At 38.1% G+C, this 22160-nt stretch overlaps 1 long non-coding RNA gene across 3 annotated transcripts in view; it reads left to right on the top strand.

Annotated features, from left to right (window-relative positions):
* Positions 1-22160, top strand: part of LOC118544662 (uncharacterized) — a 35319-nt gene that overhangs the window by 287 nt on the left and 12872 nt on the right. For 2 of the 3 annotated variants that reach the window (XR_004921705.2, XR_013440973.1), the window contains exons 2-3: positions 723-912; positions 13723-13868. This is a non-coding gene — a long non-coding RNA (uncharacterized LOC118544662). Of the gene's footprint in view, positions 1-20; positions 380-722; positions 913-13722; positions 13869-22160 lie in introns of those variants that run through there. The other variant, XR_004921708.2, reaches the window with a different exon arrangement.

Here is a 22160-nt window from a genome sequence, read left to right as displayed (position 1 = left end):
ACTTGGTTTCGAATGTACTCTCTGACAGAGATACAGAATGTTCTCTCTCTCTCTCTCTCTGTCCTCTGTAACTTAGCTTCTGTGTTTACTTTTTCCATTTCTCTCTCGCCTGTCTCAAAACTTCTAAAAATCAGTATATGTTTTTCACTCTACACTGTTTTATTACTTGTGCTTTATATTTCTTCCCATCTACTTTTTTTTTAAGATTTTTAAGAATTTATTCATTTGAGAGAGAGACTGAGAGAGCACAAGCAGGGGGAGAGGGAGAGGGAGAAGCAGGCTCCCCATTGAGCTGGGAGCCCGACGCGGGGCTTGATTCCAGGACCCAGAGATCACGACCTGATCCAGAGGCAGACACCTAACCATCCGAGCCACCCAGGTGCCCCTCTTCCCATCTATTTTACAAGACATAGGAGTGCAAAGTCCACATCTCATGGCGGGGCTTCTATAACACATACCACCTAGCACAGGGCTATTTATTGATAAATAATGTTTGCTTGATTAATGTACTTAAAGTTTCACAATAGTTTGAGAGTGCAGAGAGACCAAGTTTTGAAAACCTAATATGTTCTACAAACTACTTTTCTAAGCCAATAATTTTTCACCCAAGGTGGACAGAGTCTGCAACATGAATTATAAAGATAATTTTCTAAATCATGTGAGGAAAAATTATCAGGACATTTTAGAGTTGTGCTAATTCTCTACTCTGTTTCGTTTTCTAGACGTAGCCTTAGAACTACACTAACCAGTAAAAATTATATTGGTAAGGTGATCCCAGGCTGTAAGAGAACCTCTTGGAAGCTAGTCTTCATGTGAGAGATCTAACTATCCTGAGTCTACACAGTTGTGAAGAAGCAACAAAAAGAAAAACAAATTATATTGGGAATACTGGAAACATCTTTATTTAGCAAGGTGAGTGAATGTCACTTTTTTTTTGCCTTAGTCACTAAAAATATGACATGTAAATCTGAATTTCACCCAGGGCAGAATTTCTGAAAACAGAACTTACTGACATTCAGAAGCCAAAGAAAACAGGTGCTTCATTGTCAAAGTATTAAAATTATTGACTACGTCAGAAATACTAGTAATATTAGGCAAATAAAACTTGATTTCCTTTCTAGGAATAACACAAAAGGATTTAAATTAAAAACTCATCTGAAGGAGTCACTGAATATCAAATCCTGTGCATTTTCTGACAACCTACTCTCCCACCTCTGGAAAATATAGATAAAAGATTGACACTGAAGCTGCAAAAGAGCAGAGGTGATCTGAGTGATTCTATACTCTTACTTCTCTTATACTCTATACATCTTAGTGAGTTAGCAGAGGGCATATGAGTAATGTGTGAGTGGGGAACATGTAAGTAGTGAGTGGGGCTATATATATAATGAATAGGGCACAGGGCATATAAGTAGTGAGTAGCAGGGGGCATATACGTACTGAGTGGGGAGCAGTGTAAGTAGTGAGTGAGCATCAGGCAATGTAAAGCTAACACGGACCCTTAGATTGAGGAAATAGAGAAGGGCCCTCTTCCATGGGCAAAGCCAAAGAATATATTGATCATGAATAGGGTTGGCTGTTTATAGGAGAAAACCTCCTGTAAGCCATGTTTATTTTTGCATTATTGGGACCTTTTTAACAGAAACTCAGTTTGACCAAAAAACCAGAGAAGTTGGGAGTTGGGTATTGCGATGATTGAGGGGTTTCACAGAACCCAAAGGCAGGAATGCAACTGGCCTTCTGGAAGGAAGTGAAACCAGCAACTGACAGCTGACAGAATCCAGGAAGTGCTCTTGGTCCTTATCTGCTTCTCCTTTGTGCATTTCCTCCTGCTACCTTCTCTCTAAAGACTGCCTTTGTCTGGTCCTTCATTCCACAAAGTGGTTTCTAATTGCAGGCCACATGAAGAGGCAAACTTTACTCTGGGCTTCATTTTGAAATTCCTGGGTGAGAGCATAATTGGCCCATTTTGTTCAGGTTGCCAGAATTTTACAATCAACTGTGGTCTTAGAATAGATTATTTACTGTAACTTTGGCTGCCTAGAGACTGCTTCTGTGGTTTTTGTTCTAACAGGATATAAAATTTAATTTTGAAATGCTCAGTTTGTGACCTCCCCTAAATGTCATTGGGGCAAGAGAAGAACTAGACATCTGAAATAAACTTTAAGTTTAAATTTAAAATAAAATTTACAATAAAATTTGTTCCATGATCTCTTCTCTGAGCCATGCTTGTTGAGCAACAAAGTTAAATTTTGGATGGGGGATTATGAAATGGGCAATTTCCACAGAAGAACAGTCATTATGGGTTTGGTGTATACTCCAGAAATAGATGTCTATTGGAAGAGTAGTTGGGATATAGTTTGCAGTTAAAATTTACGTCTTCAGAGAATGCAATTATAAATGTCATGAAAATATGTTGAAATGAAAGTTAATATTGTCACATTCTATGTAAACATAAACAATAAACTCTTAAGGAGTCTTGAAAAAAAGAAAATCACGTGCAAAATAGTATTAGGTTAAAAATGCATTATACAAATTTTATGAAATCACATGTAGAAGGTTAGAAAGACCACCCCAAAATGTCTGGGTTGTATGATCATGGGTAGTTTTTGTTTACTTTATACTTTAACATTGGAGCTTTCATTAATGAAAAACTATTGCTTTTATAACTTAAAAAGATTATTTTTATAAAAAGATAACGAATCCTACAGTGGGGATATTACTATGATGATGGAAACAGTGCTTTGATTAGCTGATACCACATCACCAAGGTGTAAATAGAAAATGATGACATATCAGATTAGTGTATTAGACAAGAGCAACACTAAAGAACATCCAGGTTCCCTTTGGATAAACATTTGTCAATTCAATATCAAATTATTCCAGTATCTTTCATTGAAAAGATTTTCCTTGTCCACAGTGAATTTCTTTGGTATCTTCATTGAAAATTAATTGATCATATGAGTGTGAGTTTATTTTTCGGTTCTCTATTCTGTTCCATTGATATTTGTCCATCTTTATACCAATATCACACTGTCTTGATTGATGTAACTTTAGTAAATTTTAAGTTCAGATAGTATAAATCCTCCAACCTTTTTCTTCTTTTTCAAACTTACCTGAGTTTTCTAATCCATAAACATGGCATATATGTCCATTTATTTGAGTTTTCCTTAATTTCCCTCCTCAATATTTTGTAATTTTTAGTGGAGAGGTCTTACATGTTTTTAACTTATTTCTAAGTACTTTTTCTAATTGTTACTAAAAATTGAATTTTAAATTTTTACTAGCAGCAAATCGATGAAATAAAAAGAACAAATTATTTTAAAATATTGACCATTGATCCTGCAACATTTTAAAATTTGCTTATTATTCCTGTAGTTGCTTATAGGTTCCTTAGAATTTCTACACAAATACACATTTGCTCCTTATTTCATTTTCTTGCCCTATTCCACTGACTGGAGCCTCCATTACAACATTAAGTGGGGAAATCTTTGCCCTGTGTCCAGTTCAATAGGGAATACATTTCTCACCATCAAGCATTATATTAACTGTAAGATTTACATAAATATTCTCTATCTGGTGGAGGAAGTTGCCTTCTATTTCTAGTTTACTTAAAGGTTTTTTTTTAAATATCAAGAATCAGTTTTTTAATATGTCGAGTGCATTTTATGCATCTATTGAGAAGGTTCTATGGTTTTGCTTCTTTTTTTCTGTCAACATGATGGGTAATATTGATTGACTTTTGAATGTGATGCCAACTTCACATTCCCAGCATAAACTACTTTGTTGGGTGTATCATTCTTTTAATATATTGCTGGACTTAACTTGCCGATATTTTGTTAAGAGTTTGACAAAGGTTTGTTTTTGTTAAGGTAATAAAGGATTTTAATAATTTTTAAGAAAACATAGAAAATTTAAGAAAACAATTCACATTTTATTTAGATTAATATACATTGTAAAATTTTCTTTTTCTCACCAAAAATAACAATAATTACTATATTATTTTTATAAAAACAACATTTCTATTTTCCCCAGGTAATTCTTATAAATCAAGACAAGATAGGAGATATGGTTACAGAAAGAAAACAAATATGTGGTCAATATCCTTGGCCTCTGATTTTGTCTTGACCATGATATAAAAGTGTTTGGTGTACTCCTCTTAGAAAGTTTATGACTCATTAGGGTACAAATTCAACAAATGAATATAAATAAGAATCAGATACAAAACAATAGTGAATTGCTTTCTATTCAAACTTCAGTTTTCTCTTTATACTCATTTAATGGAATCTATAATAAAATCTACACTGAAAGAAATCTCTGTTTGGCGATTTGGAGCTCACAGTTTCTTCACTTGTTGGTAATGCCCTGAACTGCCCATTAGAGATTTATAACAACATATTAAAACACCTACTAGTCAATGGTCAGTCCTGAGCTTTATTGTAATATTTTATAAAATATACTCTTTTTCCCCACACCTCTTCAATATTTACTTCTTCAAAGAATTGGAGACTAATATCTGATGATTAGATCCACCACAGTAATAATGTTATGTTCAAAATGACTTAACTAAAATATTTCCAGAGTACCACAACAGAAATCACACAGAAATGAAATGTTCTTTCAATGCTGTCTTCTGAAAAGATAGTTCTTCAAAGAATGAAAGTTCAGACAGTGGCCATTTAACAGGTGGTTTATCAATGTTTACTGTATTCAGTGGAAGGCCCATGGGCAAATATTTGGTGACATACATACACATAACAGATATTTCTTCCAAATACCAAATATAAGGATAAAGCTATTTGCAAAACTTCTCTTAGGTATTTCCAGTGGTTTTTTAAGTACTTGTAGGAAGCTCTGGCTTAAACGCATAGCTTGATATATGTGCCTACCATTAAATTAAGATCATATTTTTATTTCAAGATTCTTGTTATGCAAAGTTATTTGACCTCTGGTAGGTTGAAGTATTTTTTAGATATGCTTTTAGATGTTTCCATCTAATTTCATAGCTCTCATTCTTAAACTTCATCAAGGAAGAATATATAGGCCCTTCTGCAATACATAGACATTAAGAAAAATCTTGAAGGGAGACAGAGAGCTTTGTACGTGGTGGATGGAAGCTCTATGTCTTCTCTGTGTTTTGGCTCCATCCTCCAACAAGGAATGTTGGCAGAGAGTGTGTTGGGATTGGATAAGTTACTTCCATACATGTTGGCATGGTGTTGAGTGTGAGCTGTTCTATGAGACTACCTGAGGTAAGCATTTAAGACTTGTGAGGTGCTATTCTAAGAATATAGCCTTAGGGTCCTGAATAATGTCCTTAATTATTAGAACACTATTTCTTCATAGTAATTTGCAATGGATTCTTGAGGTTCTAGATTATCTTGCTAAACCCTGAGGAATTTCTCAGGAAATTTCATTTAAATATCAAGTGGTGACAAATCTGTGGTGTTCTCAAATCAAAATTTATAATAAACATTAATATTTTCCATCTCTTTACATAATGTAACTCTAGTCAATCTGCTGGCTGCAAAGAAGACATTTGGAGATGTGGCCATGGAGATTTTTTTCTTAAAGGTTCTTTTTAAAAATAGGACATTTTTATGAACAATGATGATAATTAAAACAAAATCTGTTAATGCACTATAAAGAACAAAGTTTCAACCAGCTATGAAGTTATTCCATCTAACATTTATGTCATTGTTTATACCATCCAAACATAAAACAAGTATTTGCAGGAGTTCCACAAAAATTTCAAAAGCATCATACCTGCCTATCCATTGAGAATGGCAAACTTCCTTCAGTTCATTTGTCTTTTTTCCTTTGTCATTCCGAAAGAGGACAGAAAGTCCATCACTGAGCTCTAAAGCAATTGTGATCGATAGAAAAAAAGAACATCTTTAATTGCTCCCAAGCAACAGATATTCCCACCACAGACACTACCTTTGACCATTTAGGTATTTAAGGCGAAGGAAGACTAGACTGTGTGGATATGTAGGGGTTATTTCTCTAAGGATCAAGTTACCATGACCAGTATTGAGGGAGAGAGTCCACCAGACACAATCGAAGCCAAGCCACGCCAGCGCTCCAGGTTAGTTCTCTACTTCTCAGTTAGCGTAGTGTGAAATTTTGCAGTCAAAATGTCTACAGAAGCTCCCGAAGGTAGAAAGCCCATATTCCTCTCTCTGATGTTGAGATTCATGGATGAACTTCACCAGGACTGGTGATTACTCTTCCCAGCTACGTCTACCACGTTGTCCGTGACAGTGCAAAAGACGTGTCTCCCATTTCCCTGTTTCTTCCTAGTGGAGGTCTTGCAGATCTCCAGCATCTGTTTCTGCTGTGTTTTCAAAGGGATCAACGTGTTGTTGCTGTTGTCCCAAAGCGCTTGCCCACAGCTGGCTCACCAGGATAGTCTGCACTCCGGCAGTGCTAGCACATCATCAGGAGAGATCTTTGAGATTTTGTCAGCTTCCTGTTAATCCACACATGTGCTTTATAAGACTCCAACTCCAAATAAAGATTTTAAGTGATCTTTGTTTTCATTTTCTGCCAAGTTTAGGGATAAAATGTGTTCATCTTGTTCTTTACCTTCTTCCCCTGCCTTGGAGTTCTAAGTTTTACTGTTGTTTCCTTATTGATGTGTTTGCTCCTGTTCAGAAGTTTCACTGTTTTTTTTTTTCCTGCTTGTGTTCTGCATCCATCATTATTTAATTATTTTATTCCTTCTCAATGTCTACCACGTGGACTATTCAGATGACTGGTAAAGCTAAGTACAGCCGGCATAGCATAATCTCACAGAATTCTCTTATAAATACTGCGAATCGTAGAGTTCTCAAAGTATCTGGCGATAATGCTTACTTAGCTGATCAAGACTTTTATCTTCAAAGTCAGCTGTCCTACACTAATTCACTCACTTCTTATTTCTGTCCAGACCTCGCAGGAACCTGAGGAAACTCAGATTGTGTTGCACTCACTTCCAAGTTCAGTTGGAGGTTCTGCAAAAGTTTGATATTGTAGCCCATCAGCCTCCTCTCCCCCCAGCCAAACTCAGAGCAATTTGGAAACCAAGCTAGGTGGCCGATTTGACAGGGCTAGTGTATTAATATTCTTTCTTTGAAATGTCTTTGTCAGATTTGGTATCATGGTCATGCTGGCCTCATAAAGCACATTCCTCCTCTTCCGTTTTGGAAAGCATTTGTGTAAGATTGATATATTCTCTCACTTAAATGTTTAACAGAGTTCACCAGTGAAACCATGGGAAACGATTTCATATTTGAGTGAAGATTTCAACAACAAATTCAATTTCTTTGGTAGATATAGGCCTACTTGAATTTACTATTCCATCTTGTGTCTGTCTTAGTAAGTTGTATTGTTCAGAGAATGTGTCCATTTATCTAAGTTGTTGAATATATTAACATAAAGTTGTTGGTAATACCTGTAGTATATTTACACATTTATTCCTGATATTGGTAATATCTCTCATTTTTTTCTTGGTCAGTCTATCTAGGGCTTGTCAATTTTGTTATCCTTTCAAAAAACACTTTTAGGGGCTCCTGGGAGGCTCAGTACATGGAGCGCCCAACTCTAGGTTTCACTCAGGTCATGATCTCAGGGTCATGAGATTAAGCCACATGGGCTCTGTGCTCAGTGGGGAGTCTGCTTGGGATTCTCTCTCTGCCCTCCACTAAAATAAATAAATAAATAAATAAATAAATAAATAAATAAATAAAATAAATCTTTTAGAAATACTTTTATACGTATCATTTTCTCTATTATTTGTTTTCTGTTTCATCAATTTCTCCTCTTTATTATTTCCTTCTACTTACTTTGGATTTATCTTACCCTTCTTTCTCTAGATCTTACTGTAAAACCTTAGGTCATTGATTTATATATTTATCCTTTCCTTATCTAGGCCTTTAAAAGCTATAAATTTCCCTCTAAGCACTGCTCTAGCTATATCCCACAAATTTTGATAGGCCATATTTTCATTATAATTCAGTTTAAAATATTTTCTAATGTATCTTGTGATTTTTTTTCTTTAACCCATAGATTATTGACAAGTGTGTTGTTTAATTTCCAAATATTTGGGCTTTATTTCTCCTACATATCTTATTGTCATTTGTTTCTAATTTAATTTCATTGTTGTCAGAAAACATAATCTGCATTATTTCAATCTTTTTAAAGGTGTTAAGACTTTTCTATTGTCCAGTGTATGGTTTCTCTTGGTTAACATGCCATGTGTACTTGAAAAGAATGTTTATTCTGCAGTTTTTAGTGTAGTGTTCTATAAATGTCAATTAGGTAAGGAGGTTGATAGTGTTATTCAGATCTTTGTCTATTTGCTCTATCAATTGCTAAGAGAAAACCCCAACTATCATTGTGGATTTGACTCTTTATCCCTTTAATTTTTTTTTATCTAATATATTTTGAACCTCTTTTATTAGGCATATACATGTATGATTATTATGTCTTTTCGGAAATTTATCTTTTTATTGTTTTACTATGTCTCTCTTTATCTCTTTGTAATACTCTCTGCCTTGGCATCTATTATATTTTATGTTAATACAGCTACTCCAACCTTCTTAAGTTTACTGTTTGAATAATTTATCTTTTACTGTCATTTAGTTTCAGCCAATCTGTGTGTTTATATTTAAAGTTCTTCTCTTAAAATATATATAAATAAAGTTCATCTCTTGTGAAGAGACTACAATGCATCTCGCTCTTTTATCTATTCTGAGAATTCTTAACTTCTCGTTGGATTGTTTAGTTCATTTACATTTAATCCAATTATTAATATGTTTGGATTTAGGCCAACTATTTTACTATTGTTTTCTGTTGGTTCCATTTGTTTTTTGTGTTTGGTTGATTGGTTTTATTTAAATTTTATTAGTTAACATACAGTGCAATATTGGCTTCAGCAATTCATTACTTATATACAACACCCAGTGCTCGTCACAAGTTCTTTGATTCTCGGATTCCACTTTCTTAATTTCTCTGATTTAATTGAATCTTTGAGAGCATTGCCTTCTAATGGGTTTTGATTATTACATCATTTTGCATTGTTTCAAGTGGTCCCTCTAGGGATCGCAATACACACCCTTAATTATTCACAGTCAACTTAGATTTAACATTGGACCATTTCATATAAAGTATAATAACCTTTTTAAAAAATATAAATTTTTAAACTCCTTCATTTTTTAGTTACGATATGTATTTAATCTACAAATGTTATAAATCCCATAATAAATTGTTACAATTTTTGCTTTAAACAGTCATGTTTAAAAATGTTAAAAAAAAATTGGAAGGAAGAAAACAATCTTTTATATTGCTACACATGTACTATTTTTGGTACTTCATTCTCTTCTGAAGACTTGAGTGTCCCTTTGGCATCAGTTCTTCTCCCCCGAAGAACTTCTTTTGCATTTATTTGTACTGTAAGTTGGCTGATAAAAGTTCTCTTAGTTTTTGTCTATCTGAAAATGTCTTCATATTGTTTTCATTCTTGAAGGTTATTTTCACTACATCAAGTTGGCTTTTTTCTTCTTTGGGCATTTTAGAAATGTCATTCCACTATCTTCTTCTGTCCATTGCCTCTGATGAGAAATTATTAATCCATATCACTTCACTGCGTGTAATAAATTAATCTGTGGTTAATCTGTGATTGCTTTCAAGAATTTCTTTTAATTTGTGGTTTTCAGAAGTTTTATTTGTTGTGCCTTGATGCGGTTTTCTTTGTATTTTTTTTCTGCTTGGGATTCACTGGACTTGTTGTGTAAATGTATCCTTTTTACCAAATTTGGGGAAATTATCACCATGATTTTTTCTAATTTTTTTTCTCTCTTATTCTGAGATTGCACATACACATATGTTAAACCTTTCCATAGTGCCTTCATAGCTCACTGGCACTCTTCATTTTTTCCTGATCTTTTCTTTTAATTTTTCAGCTTAGATATTTTCTATTGATCTATCTTCAAATTTACTGACTCTTCTCATTTCAGTCTACTGTTAAAGTCACTTTGTGAATTTTTCAAATACTGCATTTTCCACTTTTAGAATTTTCATTTGGTTCTCTTGTGGTTTCAATTTTTCTGCTAAGATTTTCTATTTGTTCATTTATTATGAGCATGTTTCCTTTAAACCCTTGAGATGGTTATAATAGCTGTTTTAAAACCCTTATCTGCTAATTCTAACATCTAGGACATCTAAAGGTCGTCTCCACTTACTTCCTTTGTCTTGAGTTTATATCACATTTTCCTGTTGCTTCATAAGTCCAGTAATTCTGAATGGCTTGAACATTGTGAATAATACATAGTAGAGACACTGGATTCTGTTATGTCTCTCTGAAGAGTAAGTTTTCATTGTCTATTTGTTTTTTTATTTTTAAGCAGGCAGTTAATTTGGCTTTGACTCAAACTCTAATTCTGTTTTCCCTGCAGTGGAGCAGCTGAAAATTCAGTTCAGTATATATATATATGGTCCTATTTGGAGTTTACCCTTGGTGTACGTAGTTCAAGGATCAATCAGAGATTTGGGTCAAGTTTATATACAGAACCCCCCCCCTCGCCGCTCCCTGCCCTGCCTGTGGTTTTCACTTTCCAGGATTTCCCTCTTCACTTTTCAGCTGTGTTGTCTCCCCAAACTCTGTCCTATGGCTCACCTAGCCAGTAAGCCTGTGAATTTCTTTTAGAATTTTAGCCACACAGCAAGCTGCAACTAGACCCTAGCCTCAAACAAAAAACTATCTAAAAACAAGAAAATTATCCTGTGCCGTTTACTTCTTTCCAATGTAGATGTCCTTCCAGTTTCTTATAGTTCTTCTGGAGTGCCTTTAGATTATTGTATTTTATATTTCAGATAGAGTTTATATTGTTATCTGAGAGTGGGTTGACTTGATAGAAGCTATTTCTCCATTATTGGAAACCTATTTGCATGAACTTTTCATTCACTGAGAAATCACAGTTTATTAATTAGTTTCCCCAGTACCTACATGTAACAGTTCCCTGGTGTTTGTGGTAAGCATATTTCCCCCTACTCAGCCACTGTGAAATATTTTATTTATTCATTGACTGATTGATTGATTTCCTACATATTTATTGAGGATCTCCCATGTTTTAGATACTGGATATATAAAAATGAATAAAGATATAGTATCTGTCCTTACAGACCTTAGAGTCTAGTGCAACACTCTCCATCACAGTAGTTACTAGAACACATGTAGAACACTTCCATCATCCAAACACTTCTAATGGACTGTTTGTGCAGTGGGGAAAAAAAGATTTACTTATCACTAAAATACAGAATCGTAAAATATGAGAATAGAGTTATATACAAAGTATGAAAGCCGAATAGAGGTGATGCTACTTATGTGATATGACAAAGATCCAAAGTGGAAGGGATTTTTCAAGCTGAATTTTTAATGAGCAGAAAGATTTGATCAGTCATGTTAGGGAGTATAAATAGCATATTAATAAGCTATGAAGACTTGAAAGAGATAAGGGAACTACAAGAAAACTGCTGACTGATAGAGGGACCATCGATAGAACACATTTAACATGGAAATAATGAGTTTGGTTAAGGCTATATTGAATTTGAGATGCCTATAGAACATTCAAGGAAGTTGGATGTATAGTTACTGAGTTTACAGAAAGGCAGTTTGAGTTGGAAACACAGATTTGATGCATAGTATGATTGAGGTGGTTGTTAAATTTGTTAGCATACTTTAGATGACCCAGAGAGCCTAGAAGGAAAAGTGAAAGGATCTAGCACAATAGGATTAATTAGTATTCCTCAGAAATTCTGATATTCTTTGCATATGTTTAGGATAAAGAACAATTGCAATTGTACTTTGGCATTGGAGACACCTGGATTTGAAATGTTGCTCTACCACTTTATGAAGTGTGTGACCTTGAGCAAGTTACCTAATTTCTCTAAACTCCGGTTTTCTCATCTTTCAAAAAGTATAATACTAAACTTCTTGGGGTTTTGTGAGGATTAAATGAAAAATAAACAGGAGTGCCCAGCACATGATAAGCTCCCAATAAATGTAATCTTCTATCAGCATCAGCATCAGCATCATTATCATCTTCTTTAGCCTTCATAATAACTTATAAAGTGGCTTTATTGTCATCATATATCTTAAAGTATTACGACTTACATAAGATTTCAAGTTGACAAGTAGATGATCCATAGCCAGAATCCAAGTGTTCTGATATCTTTTTAGGGTTCCCGTCACAAAACTATTCTGCCATAATTTCTCATAGGAATTAGAAATATTTACTTAGTTAATTATATTCAAAAGAGTATATATATTTTCTGTTTTTTTTTTTTAAGAAAAAGAAGAACAGCTCCAGACATGACTCTGAAGCAACTGCATAATGAAATTTCAACTCATGTAGTCTCTCCCTTTGCCAAGACAGTTAGTGGTATTATAGTAATATCTGTCTGTCAACAAATTTGATTACCCACTGCTTTTAGACAACTGAAAATAATAAATCTTAGGTGTCAGAATATCAACGAGGAACAACAAAAATGTTCTTCTCCATTAAGTTTTGGACAGGTAACCTATATTTACCTTTAAATATCTTGCTAAAACTGAAAGTTTTAATAATATAAATATAGTGGTAGTAATTCATACCACGCACTGTTTTCAAAGACTAGATGAATGCTTAAAAGAGTATTATGGCTTTGTAAAGAGTTATAAGAACCTAATGATTTATTAGCATTCCAACTGCTGCCTTTTCCCCCCTCTCATGTCTTGACAATTCTTATCATAACGTCCTTAGCTGGTGATTCAACAGAAATAGTAAGCAGATCTTAGCTTTAGAATTATACAACCCCCTTATTGAAAGCTGCAGGCTCTTTGTTGCAATGGAATTTTACTTATTTACTTATATGCTAGACACTGTTTGAAACTGGGTACTCAAAAATGAAGAGGCATAGTCTCTTTCGTTAAGGAACTAACAGTCTACTGAACATAATCTATCGAGAAATAATTGCACTAAATGTTGTAATAGAAGAATGTTTGAGTTGCATGTGGAGGCTAAGCTAGGTGGTCTTCAAAGAAAAGGTTAAATTTTAGTGTGATATTAGAAGTATATACATTTGTAAAGCTCATTAAATTGAACAGTTAAGGTTTATGTATTTTAACATGCGTAAATTTTATCTAAAAGACTATAAAGAGATGCTGAGCTCCAGTAAGTAGGATTGCTTTCTATAGAGGTATGGGTTGGCAATTCTGAGAAGTCTTTCTGTGTATTCTAGGCTTAATAAAAATACCTATATATCTATCTTATGATATCTATATATAAAGATAGATAGAAATACAGCTTCGATAATTAAAGAATGAGAGCCAGTTTTCTCACCATTGAGAAGGAGTTCCATATGGAAATGGGTAAAATGGCAATGTACATTGTGGGGTTTGACTGCAAAAGAAAATACCAGTATAAATAGGTAGATATAAAAATAACTATTGACATATGTGTCTCTCTCTATATGCATGTGTGTATATATATATATATATAATAATTATGCATATACACATTACAGATAAATATATACATATACATGCATGTCTATGCTCGCACATACACTTTCATAAGTACATATTTTCTGGTGTCAGTGAGTCATCTTGCTCAACTATAGACCCCAACAGTTAAAACCAGAAATAGACAAGACTGCTTAATTCATGCTGTAGCTGAAACTCATTGTGTTTATTTCTTATAGCACTTTCTTGAGGCATTTGACGAAGACATGTTGCAATGACTGGAACATTCCAACCGCCAGACCAGAAAAGCCCTGATAACAATAGAATGTCTACAACACCACACCCCACAAGTCCCCTTACTTGCCCATGATCATGGGTTGAACAGGTATCTACTAACCCCCATCCATGATCATGCACCCTCTGCCTATTCTTTTGCACATAGCCCCTGAAACCCCAGGTGCCCCAAGAACTCACTTCCTTAAAGTGCAATGTCAATAAAGGTAGAATGGCTTTAAAAAATCAACAATGGGAGGTGCTTGGGTGGCTCAGTCAGTTGATTGTCCAACTCTTGATTTAGGCTCAGGTCATGATCTCACGGTGCTGAGATTGAGCCCTGCATTGGGCTCCCCACTGAGTGTGAAGCCTGCTTAAGATTTTCTCTCTCCCTCTCCCTCTACCCCTCTCCCCACCTGCTCATGCATGCATGCACTGTCTCTCTCTCTCTCTCAAATTAAAAAAAAATCAACAATGGATGCTAAAAGTGTAAATGAAATAAAATATGAGGAATAGTATATTTGCATACCCTCCAAATATCTTTCCACAGATAATTTATTAATTATAAGGAAGAAAAATAGTAACTCTACAGTGCAGAAACCCGGCAAACACCCCCTTAACCAAGTGACTGTGCTTACATCACCAATATTAGGACAAACTATCATCACGTGCCTTCTGGCATAGCACATTGAGAACGACACACAACCACTTCTGTGACCTCCCTGCCAAAGCCTCATAATCTGGATCCAATCATGAGACAAATGTCTTTGAAAGAAACTCTATATAAAAACTGGCTTTTAGTATTCAAATGTGTCAAAGGCAAGAAAGACGGAGTAACTCTTCCAGATTAAAGAAAACTAAAGGGGTGTATGACAACGAAGTGCGTGATTAGATCCTGGACCAAACAATAAATAACTAAAAAGAAGATTATTGAGAAGATTGAAAAAATTTAGATATAGACTATGTTGACATAGGCTCTTAATGTTAAGCTTCCTGATTTTGATAAATATACAATTGTTTATGAGGAGAAGTCCTCACAAAAACAATCACTAATATATCTAAGGTAAAAGATAAAATGACTCCAACCAATTCTCAAATAATTCATAAGATACATAAATATGGATGTAGATATATAAAGAGAGAAAGGCAGAGAGACAGAGAGGATCATAAAGCAAATATAAATAATTTAATGAATCTCAGTAAAGGTTATATGGGAATTTCTCTTGTCATTTTTCGAACTTTTATCTAAATTTTAAATTGTAGCAAAATAAAAAAAATGATGGTAAGTTTCATTGATCCTTAAGATATAGAAAACTGGAAAGAAAACACAACTTCCACCCTAATGGCAAGAAAATGCCAGATAATCTGTAAGATTACAACTCTTTTTGAACCCATCAGAGAAGCATGGTTGCAGAACAGCCGGGAGTCTGGCATTTAAAGAAAAACAGGCCTTCCTAAGAATGCAAGCACTGTCACCCCTGGGGCAAAGCATGAGGAGGGGAAGAGAAATCAGAGGCCATACAAGGTGAAGAACAAAGAAAGCAGACAAAGTATTTGTAGAGATAACAAAAGTAATGAAAGACTTCAATATGCATATCCGAAATGTACAGGGAAGCCCACACAGCACATGTGAGAAAAAAAGAATCCACCTAGATAAATAATATTCAAGCTGCTGGAAACCAAAGATAAAGAGAAAATCTTGAAGGCAGTCCAAACAAAACTACAGCAGATTTCTCATTAGAATCTACATAACCCAGAAGACAATGAAGTGACATGTTTAAAGCACCAGAAGAAAAATTCTGTATCTTTCAAAAATGAAGTCAAATATTGTTTTGAACAAACAAAAGCTTAGAGAATTCATTTCCAGCACACTTGTGCTAAAAGAAAAGTTAAAGAATACTTTAGCAGAAGGACTATAATATGGGAAACATATACAGAAATCCTGAAGAATGAGGAGTGATGGTTAATTTTATGTGTTAAGCAGACTGAGCCAAAGGGTGCCAGATTCAACATTATTTCTGGGTGTGTATGTGGAGGGTGTTTTTGGATGAGATTAGCATTTGAATCAGTGGACTCAGTAGATTGCTCTCCCCAGTGTGGGTGGTCAGCATTCAATCTGTTGAGGTCCTGAATAGGACAAAAGGCTGAGGAAGAAGAAATGTTCCCCTTTTGCTTCCTGCCTGCATGCTTGAGCTAGGACATCAGTCTTCTCCTGCCCTTGAACTGGGATGTGCACCACTGGCTCCCTGGTTCTCTGGCCTTCAGACTCAGACTGGAATTACACCAAGGGCTTTCTTGGGTATCCAGCTTGCAGACAGCTGATTATGGGACTTCTCAGCGTCCGTAACCAAGTGACCCAATTCCTCATAATAAATCCTCCAATCTCTCTCCCTCCCCAGATCCTCTGTGACTTACAATGGGGTTATATCCTAATAAACTCATCACAAATTGAAAGTATCATAAACTGAAAATGTATATAATGCACCTAACCTCCTGAACATCATAGCTCAGCCTACCTTAAAGGTGTTCAGAACACTTACATGAGCCTATAGGTGGACAAAATCATCTAGCACAAAGCCTACTTGATAATAAAGTGTTGACTATCTCATGTAATTGACTGAACACTGTACTGAAAGTGAAAAATGGCATGGTTGTCTGGGTACAGAATGGTTGTCAATGTATTGCTTGCTTACCCTCGTGATCCAGTGGCTGACTGGGAGCTGCGGCCATTGACCAGCATCACAGGAGAGGATCACACTGCATGTTGCTAACCCAGGAAAAGATCAAAATTCAAAATTCTAAGTATGGCTTCTCCTGAATGCATATAACTCTCACACCATCATAAAGTTGAAAAATCGTAAGTCAAACTATCGTTAAGTCAGGGACTATATATGTGCATATGTATGTGTGTGCGTGCACGTGTGTGTATACATATATATACGTATCCAGTATAGATGATGTAGATAGCCTAATGGTTTTGTTTCCCTGCGGGAAATATAGAAGGTAAATATAAAGAACATTTTAAATTGATAATTGCTCTAAAAGAGAATTCAATGACTAAAAACAAAAACAGTAATCAGGTGTGCGCTTATAGAACATTTAAATTAAAATCTATGAAAACAGTAGCACAAAGGATAGGAAAGTGATGCTGCATGAGCTGACGCCCGGTCCGAGAAAGCAAAACAGCCTCCTCCCGCTCTCCTTTGTGGGACACCACCTTGGAAGCCCTGAGCCAACCTGGAAATAGTCTGGCCATGCTGGGGAATACCCCAGAGGGGCTACACAAAGACAGGGAGACGTGAGGGGCGTTCTTACCCCAGCTCTTCCAGTATGACCAGCTCAGCCACCAGACACGTGAGCGAACAAGGCTCTGCGATGCCACCGCAGTCTGACTGCAACCTCGGCCAGAACCACCCAGCTGAGCTCTTCCTGAACTCCTGGCTCACAGAAACCCACGAGAGGTAATAAACGATTAATGTTTTAAGCCCCAGCAATCGACAACCAAGGCAACTATACACAGCCCTTAACACAACTTGTAGGAAAGGCATAATTGATCGCCTTTTTCTGTAGTTTTGATATTTTGCAGGTTCAGTATTTTAATGAGCATTTCATTAGCAACTGGCATTTAATTCGTAGTGGTACTCCGTTTCTGTGCACTAGAGGGCACTCCATCTGCGGACCGAGGGCCTCAGGCAAGCAGGTGTAGTTTTCCAAGTGAGCCACCAGGCAGAGCCAGCCCCTAATTTTTCACTGTCCCTTGCAGAAGGTGAACTCGGCAAAAAAAAAGAAAAGAGGGAGAAGGCTTCAGAACCAGTAAGCTAGCATGCATAAGGAAGCTGTGTTACAGGACATTCTGCAAACACATTCTAAAAAACAAGGAAGCTTATTTTGCTATGCACGCTGGCCCCAGACTGGATGGGAAACAAAAGACCAGAAAATCCCGCCCATCTCCACCTTTTTTACCCCTCCCCCCGATTTAAATGTAGCAGAGCGGGTTATATCCGCTTGAATCCCCTAAAAAGAGAAGGGATCTGCAAGTGTATGATTTCTAAACAATGCTGTACTTAATCTCTGCCATATCTAGAAACACAGAAAAGCAGTCTCTATGCTGCAGTTAACTTCTGATACTGTTTCATGCTGTACCAAATCACATTTGTACCAAATCACCACTGAAACTTAAAATTGTTCAAGTTTCCCCTTTTTATAGTTCTTTATTTTGTATACACAGGATTTGAGAGTCTAGTGACTGTGAAAATGGGCCATGATTATGATTGCAGGAAATTTGGCACCAAATTCCTTAAAACGAATTATCTGAGCCAAATATATTTTAAGTCTCCCCCTTTTCCAACATTCAAAGCATACTTTCCCTGTAATCATTCCTAGTAACCTGAGAGGGTTGGCAGCCTGCATTTACCATGACAGCCTGCCAGTCTCTATGTCACTCCTGAAGGCTGGCCCCTACCCCGAGGTGGCTCAAGTACAGCTGGGCTCGAATGGAGCAGTGGTCTTGAGAATAAAGAAGGTTTTGTGGTCAGCTTATCTGATTAGAGCATTACACTGTGAGGTCAGGACTCTGCAGCCTGCTAGAGTGTAAGTCAGAGGGGGCCGGGCTGGGGGGAGAATGGAGTTCTCAAGAGCGGACTCTTTGAGGGTCTCCTATGACCCTGCCTCCAGCTGACCTTCCATCTTGCTGATCAATCACAGGGAGAATGGAGGGAGAAAGGAATATGGGACCAACGCAAACCTTATCTTACGCTGGGGATTAAAACCAAACCAAACCAAACCAAACATCACGTACAGTAAAGTCAGGAGAATAATGTTCCTACTCATCCCGCGCCTATAAATGATGAGACTGATGTATAGGTATAATTTATGGCAGGGTCTCACCATTTTGTGCTCACGGGATGTATATGTATATGTTTTCTCTAACACCCGATACTAGCAAATGCTGTCCTCTTTGACTTGACCACAAATTGCAGACTACACAGCATCGGAGCATCTCTGCTCCCTCCGAGTGAGCTCCGGAAATTCCCAGGGAGTTTCATACACATGCTCCCAAGAAACCCTCTTGGTTTCTGTGTCCCCCAGCTGTGGCCCTCCATGCCTGGGCTACCTCTTAGGGCTCATCTTCAAGGGCTCTTTTCCATTCTCTGGGGGGCTGATCCAGTCTCCAGAGGAATGAGCAGCAACTCCTGCCTCCCAAACCCTCCAAAAATGATGAAAGACCACATTCTGTGGCCCAAATCTGTGTGCCTCTCTCTGGGATGACTTTCTTCTCACAAACCATTGGCTCCTCAAGCTTGAACCCGCCCCTGTGGATATGCCCCGATACACCCAACTCCACATGGGCAAGAGTGCTTGGGCAGCTTATCTTTGCACCTTTTCTTTTTTGCAATAGTTGAATGGATTACGGTAGGGTTCAGAATCTTGAAGCAGGGTAGAACTTTTTTGAGGGATCCTGTTTCCAAGGGATGGAGTCACTGGATTCAGTTTTCCAGTATGATGGCCCTTCTGGGGTGGAGGCAGCTATATATACCTATACGTCAGTCTCATCACTTATAGGCACATGATGGGTAGGAACAAGTCCGTTCAGGTGTCTGCCCCTTTCTATAAGAAAATAGCATATTCCATAGCCTTCCCCCACCACCCACAGATATTAGAATGTCCTCAAGGGCAGGCCAACCTCGTCTCTGTCTGCACATCTTGACTTCCACTCCGCTCCCTGAGCTATGCCCTTTTCCTGCAATTTTGCAGCAAGGGGTCTTGCAACATTGTTCCATCAGATATGGAGTTTTTTGGCATAACAGCGGGTGCTAATAATCTGGCTCCAACACTGACCACCTGGAGGTAAATAGTTTCTCCAAGGGCACTGCTCTCCTCTTTTCCTTGCTGTATCCCTTCCCTCACATTCTTCCCCTTTTTGCTTTACAACCCTAACCAAATTTTCCTCCCTGTGGTTTGGCAAGGCCAGGGTTATGTCTATCACTTTTCATTAGACCTGCCCAAGTAGGCCTTTTGAATTCGAATAGTGTGTAAAGATTGACTCTGGTCGGGTTTGGGGGTGGTGGTGGTGGATAAGTTTGGTGTTTCCCCCTGCTGCTTCTGAGTTCAAATAGGGGCGAAAGCTAAACGTGGTGGTGTTACTAGAAGGATCTGTTGTCTGCACTTATAATTATGAGGAAGTATTGGGGGAGATTTGCTAGACCACATATGCGATGCTGACCAAGTGATAAAGAGCTCTATCATAAACACAGAAATTCAAGCGATTTGATTTACAACCCGGGAACCTGTCTGTTTCATGGGCCGTCCCAACAGGGACCATCTCCACGTCTTTACGCACCAACATGGCGATAAAGGGATAGAACAGAGTGAAGCCTTCTACCCACACCAGCACCCCTGAACTTCTCTGCTTCCTGCTAAAAGACGCATTTTAATTATCACCATCCCTAGAGAAGTCTCCTTTCTTGGTTGCCTATTCAGGAAACTCACCAGACATAATCCCAGGCGGGAATAACCCCAGCCATGCAATGGCAAGGAGTATTTGAAGATGGTGTGGTTGAGGGTCTCAAATTATTCTGGGCTGACCATTTTCACATTTCCTATACTTTGTGCCACCCTATTCCCAGTTTTACTTCACGATTTTTGGGGGAAAGTCTATGAGGCCCGAATCCTATACCCATTACTGCCTTCCCCTCCCCAAACCTGGGGTCCACTGATGCCCACACCAGCAGGCTCAGCTCATGCTAGTTCCCAGACCAACTTGGAATTGCCTAAGTAACTATAAACCCCCAACCTACAAATCTAGCATGTAATTCAAGATTTGGTGAGTAAGCGACAGCCCTGATTCCTGTTACATCCTTAAAGCCCTTACTGCAAATGTGGCCTGGGATGGGGAAGCACGGAGCCATCTTGAGATCGTGCATCCCTAGTGCTAGCTGCCCCCTCCAGGTATTCATGACCTGGTCACTCCTTTCATCCTCACCCAGGCCTTGAGGGGGGCCCTTTCACCAGCTTCATCTTAAAGTGGAGGATTCTGAGGCTTGAGAGGGGTGGCGTAACTTCCCCAGGTGAGCATTCTGGAAATTAGTGTCTACAGGCTATGATTATACCACATGATTACACACGGAGTCACATCTGTGTGACTCTGACAGTTTGACATCTGTTCTAGCTTCTACCTGGCCATCTGTCTAGTGCCACCTCTCACCAGGCTCTTTTTGGGAGACTGACTTAGCCTGGTGACTAGGACCCAGGACACCAGGCTCACCTTGCCTGGCCTTTTACACATCATTCTTCTTGTTGCAATCTTGCCTTCGTCTTGGGGGACACCTGAAGGTGGAAGGTGGGCCCCTGACATCACCTGTGAGCCTTCTGTCACTCGGGATACCCTTGGACATGGAAGAGAGCCATCTCATAGGGTTTCTGGTTTTCCTCCTGAAATATCTGCTGTCAGCAGCCCTGCCTCTTTGTGTGCCCGGCCCTCCTGGGCGAGCCTGGGGCTAGTCCCTGACCCCTGCTTTCTATCAGCTTTCTGAGAAATCGCAGCCGTGCCTTATGTTTCCGAAGATCTGGTTACGGGCATCAGTCGTCCTGGAAGCTCTGTTTCCATTAAAATGGAAAGAAGTAAATGGACAGAATGAATTCATGAAAGTGGACAGAATTAGTAGGAGTTAACCTATAATAAATGAAGAGGGAGACTGAAAGTTTATTCTTGTTGTTTAATTGTTTAATTTGCAGAAGTGGCAGATGACAGCAGGAAGGTCAGGGCCTTGCACCTGTTAGCTATTTTGGCTCTCAACAGTGTGTGAGAAGCACCGTGAGCACCGCTGACAGGGAAGCTCTGTGCTCTGCATGGTTTCTTGAGTCAGGGGCAAAGGAAACCATGGGCACGAGGGAGCCTGCGCTGTGGCAGCCCCGCCGTGGGGGTCAGGGTGGTGCAGGTGGTCAGGCTGCCCTCAGCCACGCTCCAGGGATGCAACGTGGGCCATTAATGATGTGAGCACACACACGCATCACACACACCACCTCCCACGTACACACACACAGAAACACATCACGCACACACAACCACGTACACCATACACACACCACATCCCACATACATGCACACCATACACACAAACACATCACACATACACACACAACCGCACACACACACCACCTCCCACGTACACACACAGAAACACATCACGCACACACAACCACATACACCATACACACACCACATCCCACATACATGCACACACAAACACATCACACAACCACACACACATTATACACACATCCCACATCCCACATACACACACACCACACACACAAACATCTCACACATACACCACCACACATACACACCACATCCCACATACACACACACCACACAAACACACCACACACACAACCACATACA

The sequence above is a fragment of the Halichoerus grypus genome, chromosome 9, assembly GCF_964656455.1.
Source record: "Halichoerus grypus chromosome 9, mHalGry1.hap1.1, whole genome shotgun sequence".
NCBI classification, from domain to species: Eukaryota; Metazoa; Chordata; class Mammalia; order Carnivora; family Phocidae; genus Halichoerus; species Halichoerus grypus.
This window is presented reverse-complemented; position numbering and strand designations above follow the sequence as displayed.